This window comes from Aethalodelphis obliquidens, unplaced genomic scaffold (assembly GCF_003676395.1).
Source record: "Aethalodelphis obliquidens isolate GAN/ISIS:26980383/991018 unplaced genomic scaffold, ASM367639v1 scaffold8, whole genome shotgun sequence".
In the NCBI taxonomy this organism is placed as follows: Eukaryota; Metazoa; Chordata; class Mammalia; order Artiodactyla; family Delphinidae; genus Aethalodelphis; species Aethalodelphis obliquidens.
The window spans coordinates 5,015,589-5,028,837 of record NW_020837952.1 but is presented as its reverse complement, the minus strand read 5'-3'; the positions used below and the strand labels follow the sequence as shown (position 1 = coordinate 5,028,837).

The window sequence follows — 13,249 nt, the reverse complement described above, 5'->3', positions numbered from 1 at the left end:
GTCTCCAAGAGACAAGGACATTTATTTTGGACATGTCTGGGTAGTACTGACTAGAGAGAGGAGTTTTCACCGTGGTTATGGTCCCCCCAGAGTCAGAAGGCTTCACACAAAGACTTTCAGGGACTCTACCACCCTAAGGCGGAATGGGTGGAGCCTAGAGCTAGGAATTGCAGCCTGCTTAGAAGACATTCCTAAAACCTGGTGGGGGAAGAGGTGAAGAGTAGGCCTCACTCTTCCACTGTCTGGGCTCCACTGGTCAGAGCAGGGCCTCTGAGCACATCCAATACAAGCCCTGAGTGAAGACCTCAGGGCCCAGTCTTCACCCAGCCTCAGAACCAGGACCCTGACGCATGCCTGGCGGGGCAGAGGCACCCAATGATCAGGCTACCCAATCCCCCACGCCCCAAGCAGAAACAGCCTTCCTCTCCTGGCCTCTCACCTCAGCCCCACCACACACCACATCCTGGAACATGCTAGAGATCTGGGCAAATGAAAGACATCTTCAGCTGTGAGGCTCCCCCCGGGGCACCACACACATCATACACACACTCACCTGCACACACGCAGATACACACACACCGAGGCACACACTCATACATACCCATAGACACATACCTTCAAAATATACACATATCCACAACCAAACATCACAAACATTCTCACACGTATGCAACACAAAGACACATGCTCATAAACTCATACATTTACAGACAAGCATATACACACAAACTTACACACACCCCTACATTCATCAAACACACATGTATACATACATACATGTGTCTCTACTCCTTTCTTCTGACTAAGGATGAAGAGCCCAGCCCTCTAGATTCTAGAGGTCTAGAATGCCCAGGGGGGGTGGGGTGGGGGGGAAGCATGGAAATCCACAGGAAACCTATTTCCAGTTTCCTGACCCAAACTGAAACTCCTTTGCTGTGTTCCCTTTCCTGCCTCCAAGTCTCTGGGACTCTCGCCCACACCAGGGAAGTGGAACCTGCAAAGCTCATTCATTCATTGATACAACAAACATTTTGGAGCACCTATCTGTCACACACACACACACACACACACACACCCCTACGTGCCTGAAGCTGAGGTGGACACGTAAAACAGTGAGAACTTCTGCCCAATGGTGTGGTGGAAAGAGCAAGAGCCCAGGAATCAAGGACCCGAGTTCAAATCCTGCTTTTGCCTCTCAATAAACTGTGTTACTTAGGACACCTTACATAACCTCTCTGAGCCTCAGTTTCATCACCTGTAAGATGGGGTTAAATAAAATTTACCCAATAATTCTGTGGGGATTAAAAGACAGGGAAAGCCTCCATCAGCAACGTGTCCACCGTGGAAAGCACCTCCTCCCCTTCCCCAGTCCCCCGTGGTGAGCGTCTCCCCAACACCCTCCCAGTCCTGCAGTCCTTGAAACAGAAACCCAGTCTCCCTCAGCCTCAGACCCCCAGGTGCGCGCACCTCGGAAAACCTGATCTCGGACTTGGCCGGCTCCATCCGACTCCCCCGCCCCCGCCCCTCCTGGTCCATCATGCCTCTCGCCCGTTTGCAGGTCGCGTTTTCCGTAATAACCTTTAATGCGGCTGGCCACGGCCCAAATGTTCGCAATGGAGCGATGGGCCCCGCGCATCAGATGGACGATGAAGTGTTAATCATCCCCCAGGGAGCAGTCCCGCGGAAAGTCGTCATTAATTTCTCTGAATTACACCAATTCCGAGACATTCTTTATGGACAGACAGTGCGGGAGACAGTTATATGACAGGACTTGCTGTGCTAAGCAGATGTGGGAGAGATTGCGTCGCCCCATGAATACTAAACAATCGCTCGGAAGAAACCCCACTAGCTTCTGCTCTCGGGGCTGGGAAGTCGCCCAACACACCCCCACCCCCATGGGCACACCCACCCCAGCTTCTTAAGTGGCCTCCTCAACTCCCCTCCAGAGTCGCGCCTCTGCCTCAGAGTGGGAAGTGGCTCTGGGGGTCTTACCCTCACCTTCCTGGGACCCTCCAAGGACCCACAAACGCCCTTGCTTTCTCTGCCACAGCCTTTGCTCCCTACATTCCTTCCAGAGCCTGACCTGCTTCCTGAACTCCTGTCATCCCCACCCTGATCCTCCTCCGGCTCTCCTTCTAGAAGACTCACCACCCTGACCATCTCTGAGTTTCCATCTGGCATCGCCCCATCCTCGTTCTTCCACCTCCCCACCCCACCCCATCTCTCTACCACTCCATCCTCCTCCACCTGCTCCATCTCTCCACCTCCCCACCCCGTCCCACCCCCATCTCTCTGACCCCCTCATTCTGCCCACCTCCCACTCTGCTCCCTTCCCCTCCTGGCTCACCTCCCCAGCCTGACCACCTGCTTCTCTTACCCATCTCCCAGCGGGCTCTGCTTTCCCATTACCTCCATCTCTCCAACCTGCTGCATTCTACCATTTTGCCCCATTTCAAATCATTGCCCCTACATCTGCTTTCACATCTCTGCCACTCTTCAGACTCTAGAGGGGAAGGGCGAGGTTCAGAGCAGAATGAAAGGAAGGTTTGCCCCCCCTTCCTCTCTCCTCAAGCCCTCTGCCTGCCCTCCTCCCTCTCTTCCTTCTGGCAGACAGGACAAGCGTAAACGAGAGCTGAAGAGACTTCTCCCCACAAGCAAAGCGGTGGGTGGGAGGTGGGGGAGGCAGAGGGTGACCAGGGAAAAACCTGCCGAGGCAACTCGGTCACATCACACCTGAGAGAAGCCCCGCCCACTAAGGCGCGCCCCGCCCCCTCCTAAGTGACCTCGCGAGGCCCGGCCAGGCCAGCCCACAGCTCGCCCCGCCCCAAGTCCGACAGGACTCTTGGCAGCGCTGGGACCTCGGTCACCCCAAAGGCACTCCCTCTCGGGAGAGGGCAGAGGCAAAGGGTGACTGTTCCCCCATCAGGTGGTCTCACCACCCTCGCCTCCACTCGGGCTGGAGGGAAGGGCACCCCCTCTGCTCCTCGCTGGGTTTGGGGGAGAGAAAGGAAAGTGCGCAGCCTCTGCGTCTTTTCCCCTCGCAGATAATTTATGTCTGAGAGCCGAGCAGATGGCGGGTAATTTAGCAATTACCGTGTGCAGGAATGGGACTCGCGCCTCCACACGGAAGCCAAAGATTCCCTGCCGCAGTCTCGCCTTCTTTTCTGCCCGTTTTCTCTATTCTGTCTCCCCTTCCCCACTCTCGCCCCGCCTTGCTGAATCCCACCGCTCAAGGGGAGAGGATCTCCTTCTATGGGTCCCTTTCCTTTCTGATCCCTTCCTGTATCGGCGGAGGATTTCTGCCTCAGTAAACGAGTAGAGCTGCCTGCTCACTGGAAGATCTTCCTCTCCTCTCACCTTAATCCTTCTTGCTGCTGTAAGTGACCACAGTGTTCTGCGAAATTGTGAGGCTCTCTCCCAACCTTCTCCCCTCCCCGTTTCTTCAGGTTTTCCATGATATTTCTCCCAGATATCTAGGTTCCACATCCCAGGCTTCAGAAGAGGCTTCTGGGCTCTTAAGATAGACCCAGGAGCTGAGGAGTTCCGGTCTCTATCTGCAAGGGCGGCAAAGGGGAAGGCAGTGGTTATAACAGTGAGAACGGTGAGAGAGGCTTTTGGAGCTCTGCACACAGTGAGTGTGTAATAAGTGTGAAATGGCTGATTGAGAAGCTGGGCTTAGTGAGGTGAGGGAGGGTAGAGGGGACAGGAATGAGGCTGGAAGGGTCTGGAATGCCTCCTCCCTGTTCCACTCCCTCTTTGGGCCACCTGGAGAAAGGATGCTCTAAGACAAGCCCTGAGCCTGGAGAGCTCCCTAAGCTGAGGGGGCTGTCCTCCCCTCCATCCACCTCCACCAGCCCAGCCCAGGACACCCACCACCAAGAGCCCAGTACCCCACACTCCCTCTCTTCAGCTAGGGCACCCAAGTCTCTGACCCCTAACTCTGCATACCAGCCTGATGCCCCCATTCCGGCAGAACCTTAGGTGACCTCTGGGCTCTGAAGAGCTGGGCTCTTGGGCTTTGAGACACCCCCACCATCACCTCCCCCAGATCCTCCTCATTCCTCAACACCAGAGGAGCACTAATTAATTAGCGTGTGCAACCAGCCATGGGCATGATCTCGTTACTTACCACAGGGACCCGCTGTTAACACACCAGACCCCTGGGACGCGGGCACACACTAATTACACAGCCAGCAGCTCAGCTAATCATAGCTCCTGGTGACACTGTGGCTCACAGAGGAATTCCCAGCTTCCCTCTCCTCTCCCCAACACCCACCCCTCCACACTCCTGCCTCCTAGAACAGAAGGCTGGAAAGGAGGGGGTAAAGACTGGTTAGGAAAAATTGAAACTTGCTGGGAAACAGGAGGCCAGTCATGGAGTAGCTGAGGGGAGAGTGGGGATGAAAAGTTAGAAAGAAAAGAGAACTTTCCTACTAATCACTTTGGGCTACAAACAGTCACTCCGAAATTAGTAACTGCAGCAAGAGGGAGTGCTGGTTAGACTACAGGAAGGACTTCCTGGGGAAGTGCTAGGATCAGATTGGGCCTGGGAAAGAGCAGCTTTTCTCCTTATAAGCAGGAAGCAAGAGACGATGGCCACTGATTTGGAGGAGGAAGGGAGAGAGGGGCAGTTTCAGGAACTCGGGTATCTGGTTCGATCCTGTCCCAGCTGTAGTTCAAGGGTACAGAGAGGAGGCAGCCTCACCACAGACACAGATAGACGGCTTCCCGACACACACGTCCCATTGACTTTGCCATTCCGCTGTCACTCCACAGCTTCTCCAAGATTTAACATATTGACTCTTCGAGCTGCAGAAAATTGAATTTTCTTCATTACGACTGTCTCCCGACAAAAGCAGCTCATAAATTCTCCCATCTTTTTCAGGCTTCCCTCCCCCTCACCACCCAACATCTCTCTAGGGGATTCACATATTTGAACATACAATTCACACAGGTGTAAAGGCAAGGCATGACCAGCACTCTCCAGGGACATACCACCCACCAAGACCATCCCTCGCTGCCCACACCCAGATACAGTCTACAGCCGGACCAGGCCGCTGCTTTCAGGAATGAGGGTGCATGTCTTCTACAACCAGGGTCCGTGTATGTGGTACTCATGTGCCCCATAGAGCAGATACAGTTGGTCCATACCAGGGGACTAAAAGGCCCCATGCCTCAGCCATACGTGTACTTCTCCTGTACCCTAACAGCACTCTCACAGATGTCATTCCCGCATGGGACAGATTCATATATCCTGACATGCAATATTCACTGCAGGTTCACCTCTGCGCTGCCTGGGCAGAGCTAAAGGCCCCTCCCCACAGCATCAGAGCTCTGTGCATGGTCCCACCAGGGGATAAGCCCACAAGTAGGAAACAGGCACAAGTTCACATGATTTGCACAGACACAGAGAGAAGAAGGGAGACATCTCCTAGGACCTAGTAGGGAGTCTTCCTTCACACCATAGCAACTGATGGTGTCTCCTCCCAACACTACCCCCAGCCCATACACACACTAAGGTGGTCCTCCATGGACTGCAGCCTAGCGCCTCCGCAGTCCTCCCCAAGGCCCAGACACCCTCTTCCACCATGGGGGGTGGGTGTTGGGATTGGTTCCCCACCCAAGAGTGTGCTCTCTCCATCTGACTCTCCTTCACTTTGGCCCTAGGAACAGAATTGGGGGAGGTCAGGGCCTAGCAGAAGTTCCTTTTGATACCTGTGCCAGTCTGGCAGCTGAGGCTATAATGGATGGGCAAGAGGCCAGGTTGATGGCCAGCACCATGTGGCTCGTGCCCAGGGCCAGATTGGGGCGGGATGTAGTGGGCTGGGTGCCCAGGCACTCCACCCTCCAAAATGCCACACAATCTGTGAGCGGAAAGAGACAGAAAGAGGGACCCAGATAGATACAGACAAGGACACCCCCTGAGACCAGACTAAGCCAGTCCCTGCCCCCATCCTGGCCCCTCAACAGCTGCTCCCTCCCCCATAACTCTGACCCAGGCACAAAGGGAAGTTACCCTGAAATGGCAGGAGGGAAGCCAACCAGTTTTTTCAAGTATGAAGAGCCCAAATTTACACAACAGGAATTAGGGGTTTGGCGGTGCAACCAGAAAAGAGAAGGATGATTCCTCAATTGGGAGAGGCGCTGAGACTTGGGGGGGCCTTTTTCAATGCATTTTTATGTGCACTAATTAACGTGCAAATGTTATGCATAGTGAGTGCAGATGAACATCTATTGTCTTTGTAATCCCAACCTGCTGCTAATGGTATTTATACAAACACACACACATACCCACACACACACACACACACACACACACACTCTTTATTTTATCTATGATTGGCTCCTCTGTTTCTCCCAATGCCTGAATTTCTGAATCTTCTCCTTTAAGAGCAAGTCTGGAGCAACAGAAAGATGGCCAGGAAGGCCTAGCTCCACAGTACAAGGAATGGCTTTCCGGAGACTGGGAAGTATTTCGGACCATGTATGTCCAGAAGCAGAACAACTTCCTCCACCCAGCCTCAGCCCCACACCTGCTCCTTCCACTAAGGTCCCCATCTCAAGGAGGAACTCCCATCCACCAAGCCAGGAACCTGGGATCAGCCATGACTCTTCCATCTCCCTGGGTTAGGGATAGGACTAGGAAGTCTGTTGCACTCATTGATTTAAGCGACAATTCTTTTAAGCTAAAAGTTTAACTTTTTTAGAGTCACACGTCCATAGGCATCAAAATGACTTGCCTCCCTCTCCTTCACTCCCACAACCTGCCCATGCCACCTCCTAAATAACTCTTGAGCCTACCCACTTGGCTCCATTCTCTCTAGCAGATGAGAAGCAGCTCTCAGCAAGATGACTGAGCTGCCTCCTTACTGCTTTCCCAGGCTCCAGGGTTACCCTCTCTATTCTCATGGCACTGGGGAGGTCTGCAAAGCTTAGGGGACATGCCCACCCACACAATTTCCCAGGGAGAAGTATTTTGAAACTGCTAGAAAGGTGATAGAACTGTCAAGGGCATAAAATCAACGACTAAATTTATGACCATAACACAGCTTTGTTTATTTTGTAATAATGTGAAAAATTTCAAACTTTTCAGTAGAATGTAAAAATAATAAAAACTATAGGAATAACGCTCTATTGAGGGGAAAAGACCACTTCTATCACCAGTCACTTTGGGGCCTGAGGCTCCACCAACATTTGAAGGTCTTTCCAGAGGTATCTTTTCTCCCAGGACAACTCTATCAAATCTAGAATGTTGACTCAACCCCACGCTGATGGAAAGTGGAATTGGCACACGGCTAAATTCGATCTCCAACCCCTTTGCAGTGAGGTGAGGCCATATAACTCGTTATCACCAGTGGGATATAAGCAGAAGTGATGTGTTACTTCTGGACTGAGGAGGTTAACAATGGTTATGGGGACTACCTTGGTGGCACAGTGGTTAAGAACCCACCTGCCAATGCAGGGGACACGGGTTTGAGCCCTGGTCCGGGAAGATCCCACATGCCACTGAGCAACTGAGCCTGTGCGCCACAACTACTGAGCCTGCGCTCTTGAGCCAGTGAGCCACAACTACTGAAGCCCGCGCGACTAGAGCCCGTGCCCTGCAACAAAGAGAAGCCACCGCAATGAGAAGCCCTCGCACCACAACGAAGAGTAGCCCCTGCTCGCTGCAACTAGAGAAAGCCTGCACGCAGCAACAAAGACCCAACGCAGCCATAAATAAATAAATAAATAAACAAATAAAAATCTATATTAAAAAAAATAATGGTTATGGCTTCTCCACATGCTTGCTCTTCCCCATCTGCTGGCAGGATGACACCTGGGCAACCCGAGGCCATGTGGTTAAGATGGCAGATCCACAGCATGAACAGATCCAGATTCCCAAGTTACTTGACTACAAATATTCACATTAGACTATGTGATACATAGTGTTTATCATGTTAAGATGCTGAGATCTGGGGGTTGTCTGTTGCAGCTGTTATATCTACTCTAATATACGAATCAAGGTAATGAGGCCAAAATGGCAAGAAACCAGGCTTAAGGCACCATAGAATTTGGACTGTAACGGATGTAGAAGGCAGAGGGAAGCACATGGGATTCAGAAATTCTTTTTTTTTTTCTTTTGGCCTCGCCGCCCAGCATGCAGGATCTTAGTTTCCTGACCAGGGATAGAACCCATGCCCCCTGTAGTGGAAGCACAGGACCCTAATCACTGGACCACCAGGGAATTCCCGGGATTCAGAAATTCTTTTTTTTTTTTTTTAAAGACAAGACCGCTTTTTAGGTTTATTTTTTATTTTATTTTATTGGCTGCATGGCACAGCATGTGGGATCATAGCTCCCCAACCAGGGATCAAACCCACACCCCCTGCATTGGAAGTGTGGGGACTTAACTGCTGCACCACCAAGGAAGTCCCAGAAATTCCTGATTTGAATATCATACTAGTTCTGTGACTCTGGTCAAGTTATTTAGTATTTCTGAGCCTTGGTTTCTTCATTAATAAAAATTACATAGTATCAATAATAATACAAGCCATTTCATAGTACTGGTTGTGGGGATCAAATCAGTCCAAGAAGGTTAAAAGGCCTTTGAAACCAGAAAGCTACATTGTCATTGGTTGTTATTCCAGCAGTTGACAAATAATGCTTATTTAAAATCTGTTGAATAAATAACTATAAATGAATGAGAATAAATAGATGGATGCGTTCACAGAGCCACATCTTCTCGTCACTAATAAAGGAAGGACTAAGGTGATCTGAACACTTTGAGATTAGAGTGGGTCTGTGAGTCCATGGAGTGAAGGAGGAGCTCCAGGACCTGAGTATTATTGAGAACCCTATACTATACCACCCTTCCACCTAGCCTGAAGAAATAAAGCCAAAGAACTAAGAGGACAAAAGAAAATGGGTTAGGGACCCTAAAGAGAAATCCGAAAGAATCCAACTTTGCCCTAAAATAATGTTAATGTTTTTCCTACTGGTATGGACTGAATGTGTTCACTCAAAATTCATATATTGAAACCCTAAACAGCAATGTGATAGTAGTTGGGGATGGGGCCTTTGGGAGGTAATTAGGGTTAGATGAGGTCATGAGGGTGGGGCCCTCATGATGGGATTAGTGCCCTTATAAGAAGAGATCAGAGAGCTTGTCTTTTCTCATTCTCTTCCATGTGAGGACACGGTGAGAACTCAGCTGTCTACAAACCAGGAAGAGAGTCCTCACCAGGAGCCAAATCAGCCAGCACCATGATCTTGGACTTTCTAGCCTTCAGAAACATGAGAAATAAATTCCTGTTGTTTGTGCCACTCATTCTATGGTATTTTATTATGGCAGCCTGAGGAGACTAAGCAGCAGACTAAGCAGACTAAGACACCTACTTCCCACAGAGTACACAGTTTGGATACACTAGTAACAGCCTACAATGTCTGATGCACCAGCTGCTTCTGTATGTTTGTAAAGCACCCAGCAGAGTGCCTGGCACATGGCAGGCACTCAGCAAATACTAGCCATTATGATTTTCTGTGAAAGCATCTTGTTATATTGGAAAAGGTATGGGTTTCAGAATAAGATTGTTCTGAGAGACCTTGGGCAAGTTACTCTTAGAGTTTCAGATTCTTCCTCTGTAAAATTTGATAGCATCTTGCAGGGTTATTGTGATGATTCAGTGGGGGAAAGGGCCCTCTCAAACAGTAGGCACTCCATTAGTGGTAGCTCCTCAAAACATTCCAAGAGTCCAAGACCACCTTCCATTCAACATTTATTACATATCAGGCACTGGGCTAGATGAAGCAATACCAGAGTTAGGGCTTTTACAAAAGAGAAAAGAGACTTTAAACTTCAGGAAGATAGGATTCATTTTGTAGCACCTTCTTCCACAGCCTCTAGAAAGCTTTCCAAAGATCATGTCACTCTTCCCCCAGCCCCATCAGGAGTCAGCCTGTATTCTGAAAACAGCAACAGTCCCAAGATCTCACAACCTCACTCAGAAGGATTTTTTTTAAAATATTTATTTATTTGTTTGTGCTGGGTCTTAGTTGCTGCTCGTGGGCTCCTTAGTTGAGGCTTGCTGGCTCCTTAGTTATGGCAGGCCGGCTCCTTAGTTGCGGCACGCAGGCTCCATAGTTGTGGCATGCAAACTCTTAGTTGCAGCATGCATGTGGGATCTAGTTCCCTGACCAGGGATCGAACCCGGTCCCCCTGCACTGGGAGCATGGATTCTTAACCACTGAGCCACCAGGGAAGTCCCAGAAGGATTCTTTAATCCCTACAGCTGTCACTTCCACCAGTCTTCACAACATTACTCTCCTTGTTAAAAAATTCTCAGTGACTAACTTCCTACTCCTAATGGGAATCAAGTCCAGATCTTTTAACCTGATGGAAAACACTGGCTACTACAAAACATAAAGCCCGAAATTTTAGTGATTTAACAAAATAGAAATTGACTTTTTGGTCAAGTGAAGTCCAAAACACATGTTCCTGATTAGCAGGTAGTTCTCTGCCAAGTAGTGATTCAGGGAGTTAGGATCCTTCCTACCTGTGGCCCCACGATCTTTAACATTTAGCCTTCAAGTCCACTGTACTTAAGGTCCTATGCATCAAGCCAAAAAGGAAAGAACATGAAGGATCTCCCTTGGGAGGTTTCACAGCGCAGGCATGGAACTGCATCACTTAGAGGGAAACCGAAAAATGTGGTCCAGCTGTGTGTCCAAGAAAAAGAAGGAAAGAGATTCTGATAAACACGTAGCAGGCCCTGCCTCACCTGGCATTCAAGATTCTTCACACCCTGGCTTAAACTTACCTTTCACACTTGATACCATTTACCTTTCAAACTTTATACCATTACCCAGGTATGGCCATTAGTCAGCTTTGCTGCCAGAACAACCAATCCCAAAATCTCAGTGGCTTGCAGCAACAAAGACTGATCTCTGACTTCCGTATATGCAGACCATGGGCAGCACTTCTCATTCGGGGACACAAGCAAAAGGAGCAACCCTCATGTGGAATATGCCCATTTTAGTGGCAGAGAGAAACAAGAAAGTGTAAATTCACATGCTCAAACATGACATGAGTCACATCTGTTCACAACCCATTGGCCAAAACACGAAAAATGATCGAGTCCAAAATCAATGAAATGAGACATATACTCCTTCCACAGGAGATACTGCAAGTCATGCAGCAATGGGCAGAGAAGGAGAAAGTAAATGATTTCAAACAATAAGTCAATCTAATACAACGGCCATCTTCCATCTGGAGTATATGACAGATATTACTGATTAATCCTAGCACTCTTTCCTCAGAATCCTCCTCAACACAACATTTCAGGCAGTCATTATCAATAATCTGAGTTTGGGGAAAAAAAGTTGAGATTGATGTGCTCTTCTTATGACTTCCTAGGCTCCAGTACATGTTATACATTCCCACCGCTGCATCTTTGCTTCAGCCTGGCATAAGCTTATCCTTCTCAGACCCTGTCCTGTTAAACTATCCAATTCCTCCCTCAAATATCTATATTGTATACTTATTGTTTCAACTAAATTTATTGAATACCTAGCATAGTACCTGTCACATCTATTTGTTGAATTAATCTGTTTAACATCACCTTGCACATAAATGTTCAGTGAACACCTGTCCCCTGAATAACAGTACTGTTCCTTAGAACAAAGGGTGTTAGTACTCCATAACAGGAGTTTCTGGGGTGGTAATATGGTGTACTGACTAGCTGTGCTTGAATCCTGATTCTACTACTTACTAGTTGGATAACCCCAGGTAACTCTCTTAATTGTCCGTGCCTCAATTTTCATCATATGTAAAATGGGGTTGATAATAAGGCCTACTATATAAGACTGTGATATTAAATGGAAAAATCCTTAGCATAGTTTAAACACATGGTAAACACCTAGTAAATGGAAGTTGTTATTATTTTTAGCTCCAGCTGAGACTGAGTAGGGGGAGCAGGATGCCCAAGCCTTTATTCTGGGTGGAAGACAAAAACCAAGAACAACTGAGACTTGGGTCCCTGAACAGGCCTCACTCTGAACCCAACCCAGGACCTTGAGCCATCTCTGCAACCACCAGCTTGTTCCATAACTCATAAATCCTGACTAATGACACAGACATGTCACCTTAATGTTTGTGAAGCCCAATGACTTATTGTTAAGTGCTTGGAGATCTTCAGATGAAAGGCACCCAAGGGCAGGCACCAGCCACCCTATTCAGTCATAAAAGCAAAATACTACCCCAAAACTTGGAAAAGGCAGAGGCTCCGTAACAATGCAGCAGAGAATTAAATCAGGCACCCAGGAAGATCAAATCCATCTTTAGACTGTAATCCCTATTACGGAGACAGAGAGAGATCATTTTGAATGCCTCAGACTACTTGGAGGGTCCAGAGCAGGTAGGGGGCGCAGGATGCCCAAGTCTTTAATGTGACTGGGTGGGGGTGGGGGTGGGGGTGGGGGGGATGGGGGGCGTGTGGGAAGAGTGTGAATCTTTCACTTCTAAACAAAAGCACATGGATTGTTATCCTAATTACTTCAAACCAGTTAAGAGGCTTGGGCAAACTAGCCCCACAAGGGTCTTGTTTCTGAATTGTGATCCGTCCTGAATTATGCCAGGTTCCCTTTTCAACTTGATTCTTCTCACTTCAGCTTCCCCCTCTCCCCACACCACCACGTCAGCCAATGTATCCTCCTCCTGGACCTAGAGGCCATTCCAGGGATGCCCAGGCCAGGACTGTGAGTACTGGCAGGCCCCTGGCAGTGAAACCTTCAAGTTGGAAAAAAACGGTCAGCGGTGCGCACAACACAGTTTTTACAGGGGCTGTCCCTGAGGTTGAAGCAAAGGAGAACCAGCTACCACAGCTGTTATACAGTTTCCTATCCCCTAAATGGTACGTAGGTGTGATGTAGTGGCGAGAGCACTTGGAGTCGTGCAAACCTACCATCTCATAGCTTTGATACTTTAGACCGGTTCCGTAACCGTTCTGGGCTTTAGTTTCTTCATCTGTAAAGGGTGGATAACAAAACTGCCTACCTCGCAGGTTGGTGTTAAAAGTAAACGGGAGCGCGTACCCGAACTCGTTCGGCCCTCTCAGAAGTATTACTGTGGGGGCGTTAGAGCCGTAACTCCTCCCCACCCCCCAAGCACGCACGGTACCAATCAGCAGTCGCCACTCATATAGCCTGCCCCCTCGCAAGGACTCTTGGGCTGTGAAGTCCTTTGCTGGCCACACCCTCGTTTGCTGCCGCG

At 49.2% G+C, this 13,249-nt stretch overlaps 1 long non-coding RNA gene across 1 annotated transcript; it reads right to left on the bottom strand.

The window, feature by feature from the left end:
• Positions 1-2,296: 2,296 nt before the first annotated feature.
• On the bottom strand, positions 2,297-13,078 carry LOC113620529 (uncharacterized). The gene is made up of 3 exons (XR_003432806.1): positions 12,942-13,078; positions 4,706-4,809; positions 2,297-3,554 (listed from the first exon to the last, which is right to left on the bottom strand). It is a non-coding gene; the product is annotated as an uncharacterized LOC113620529 (long non-coding RNA).
• Between the last annotated feature and the right edge of the window lie 171 nt (positions 13,079-13,249).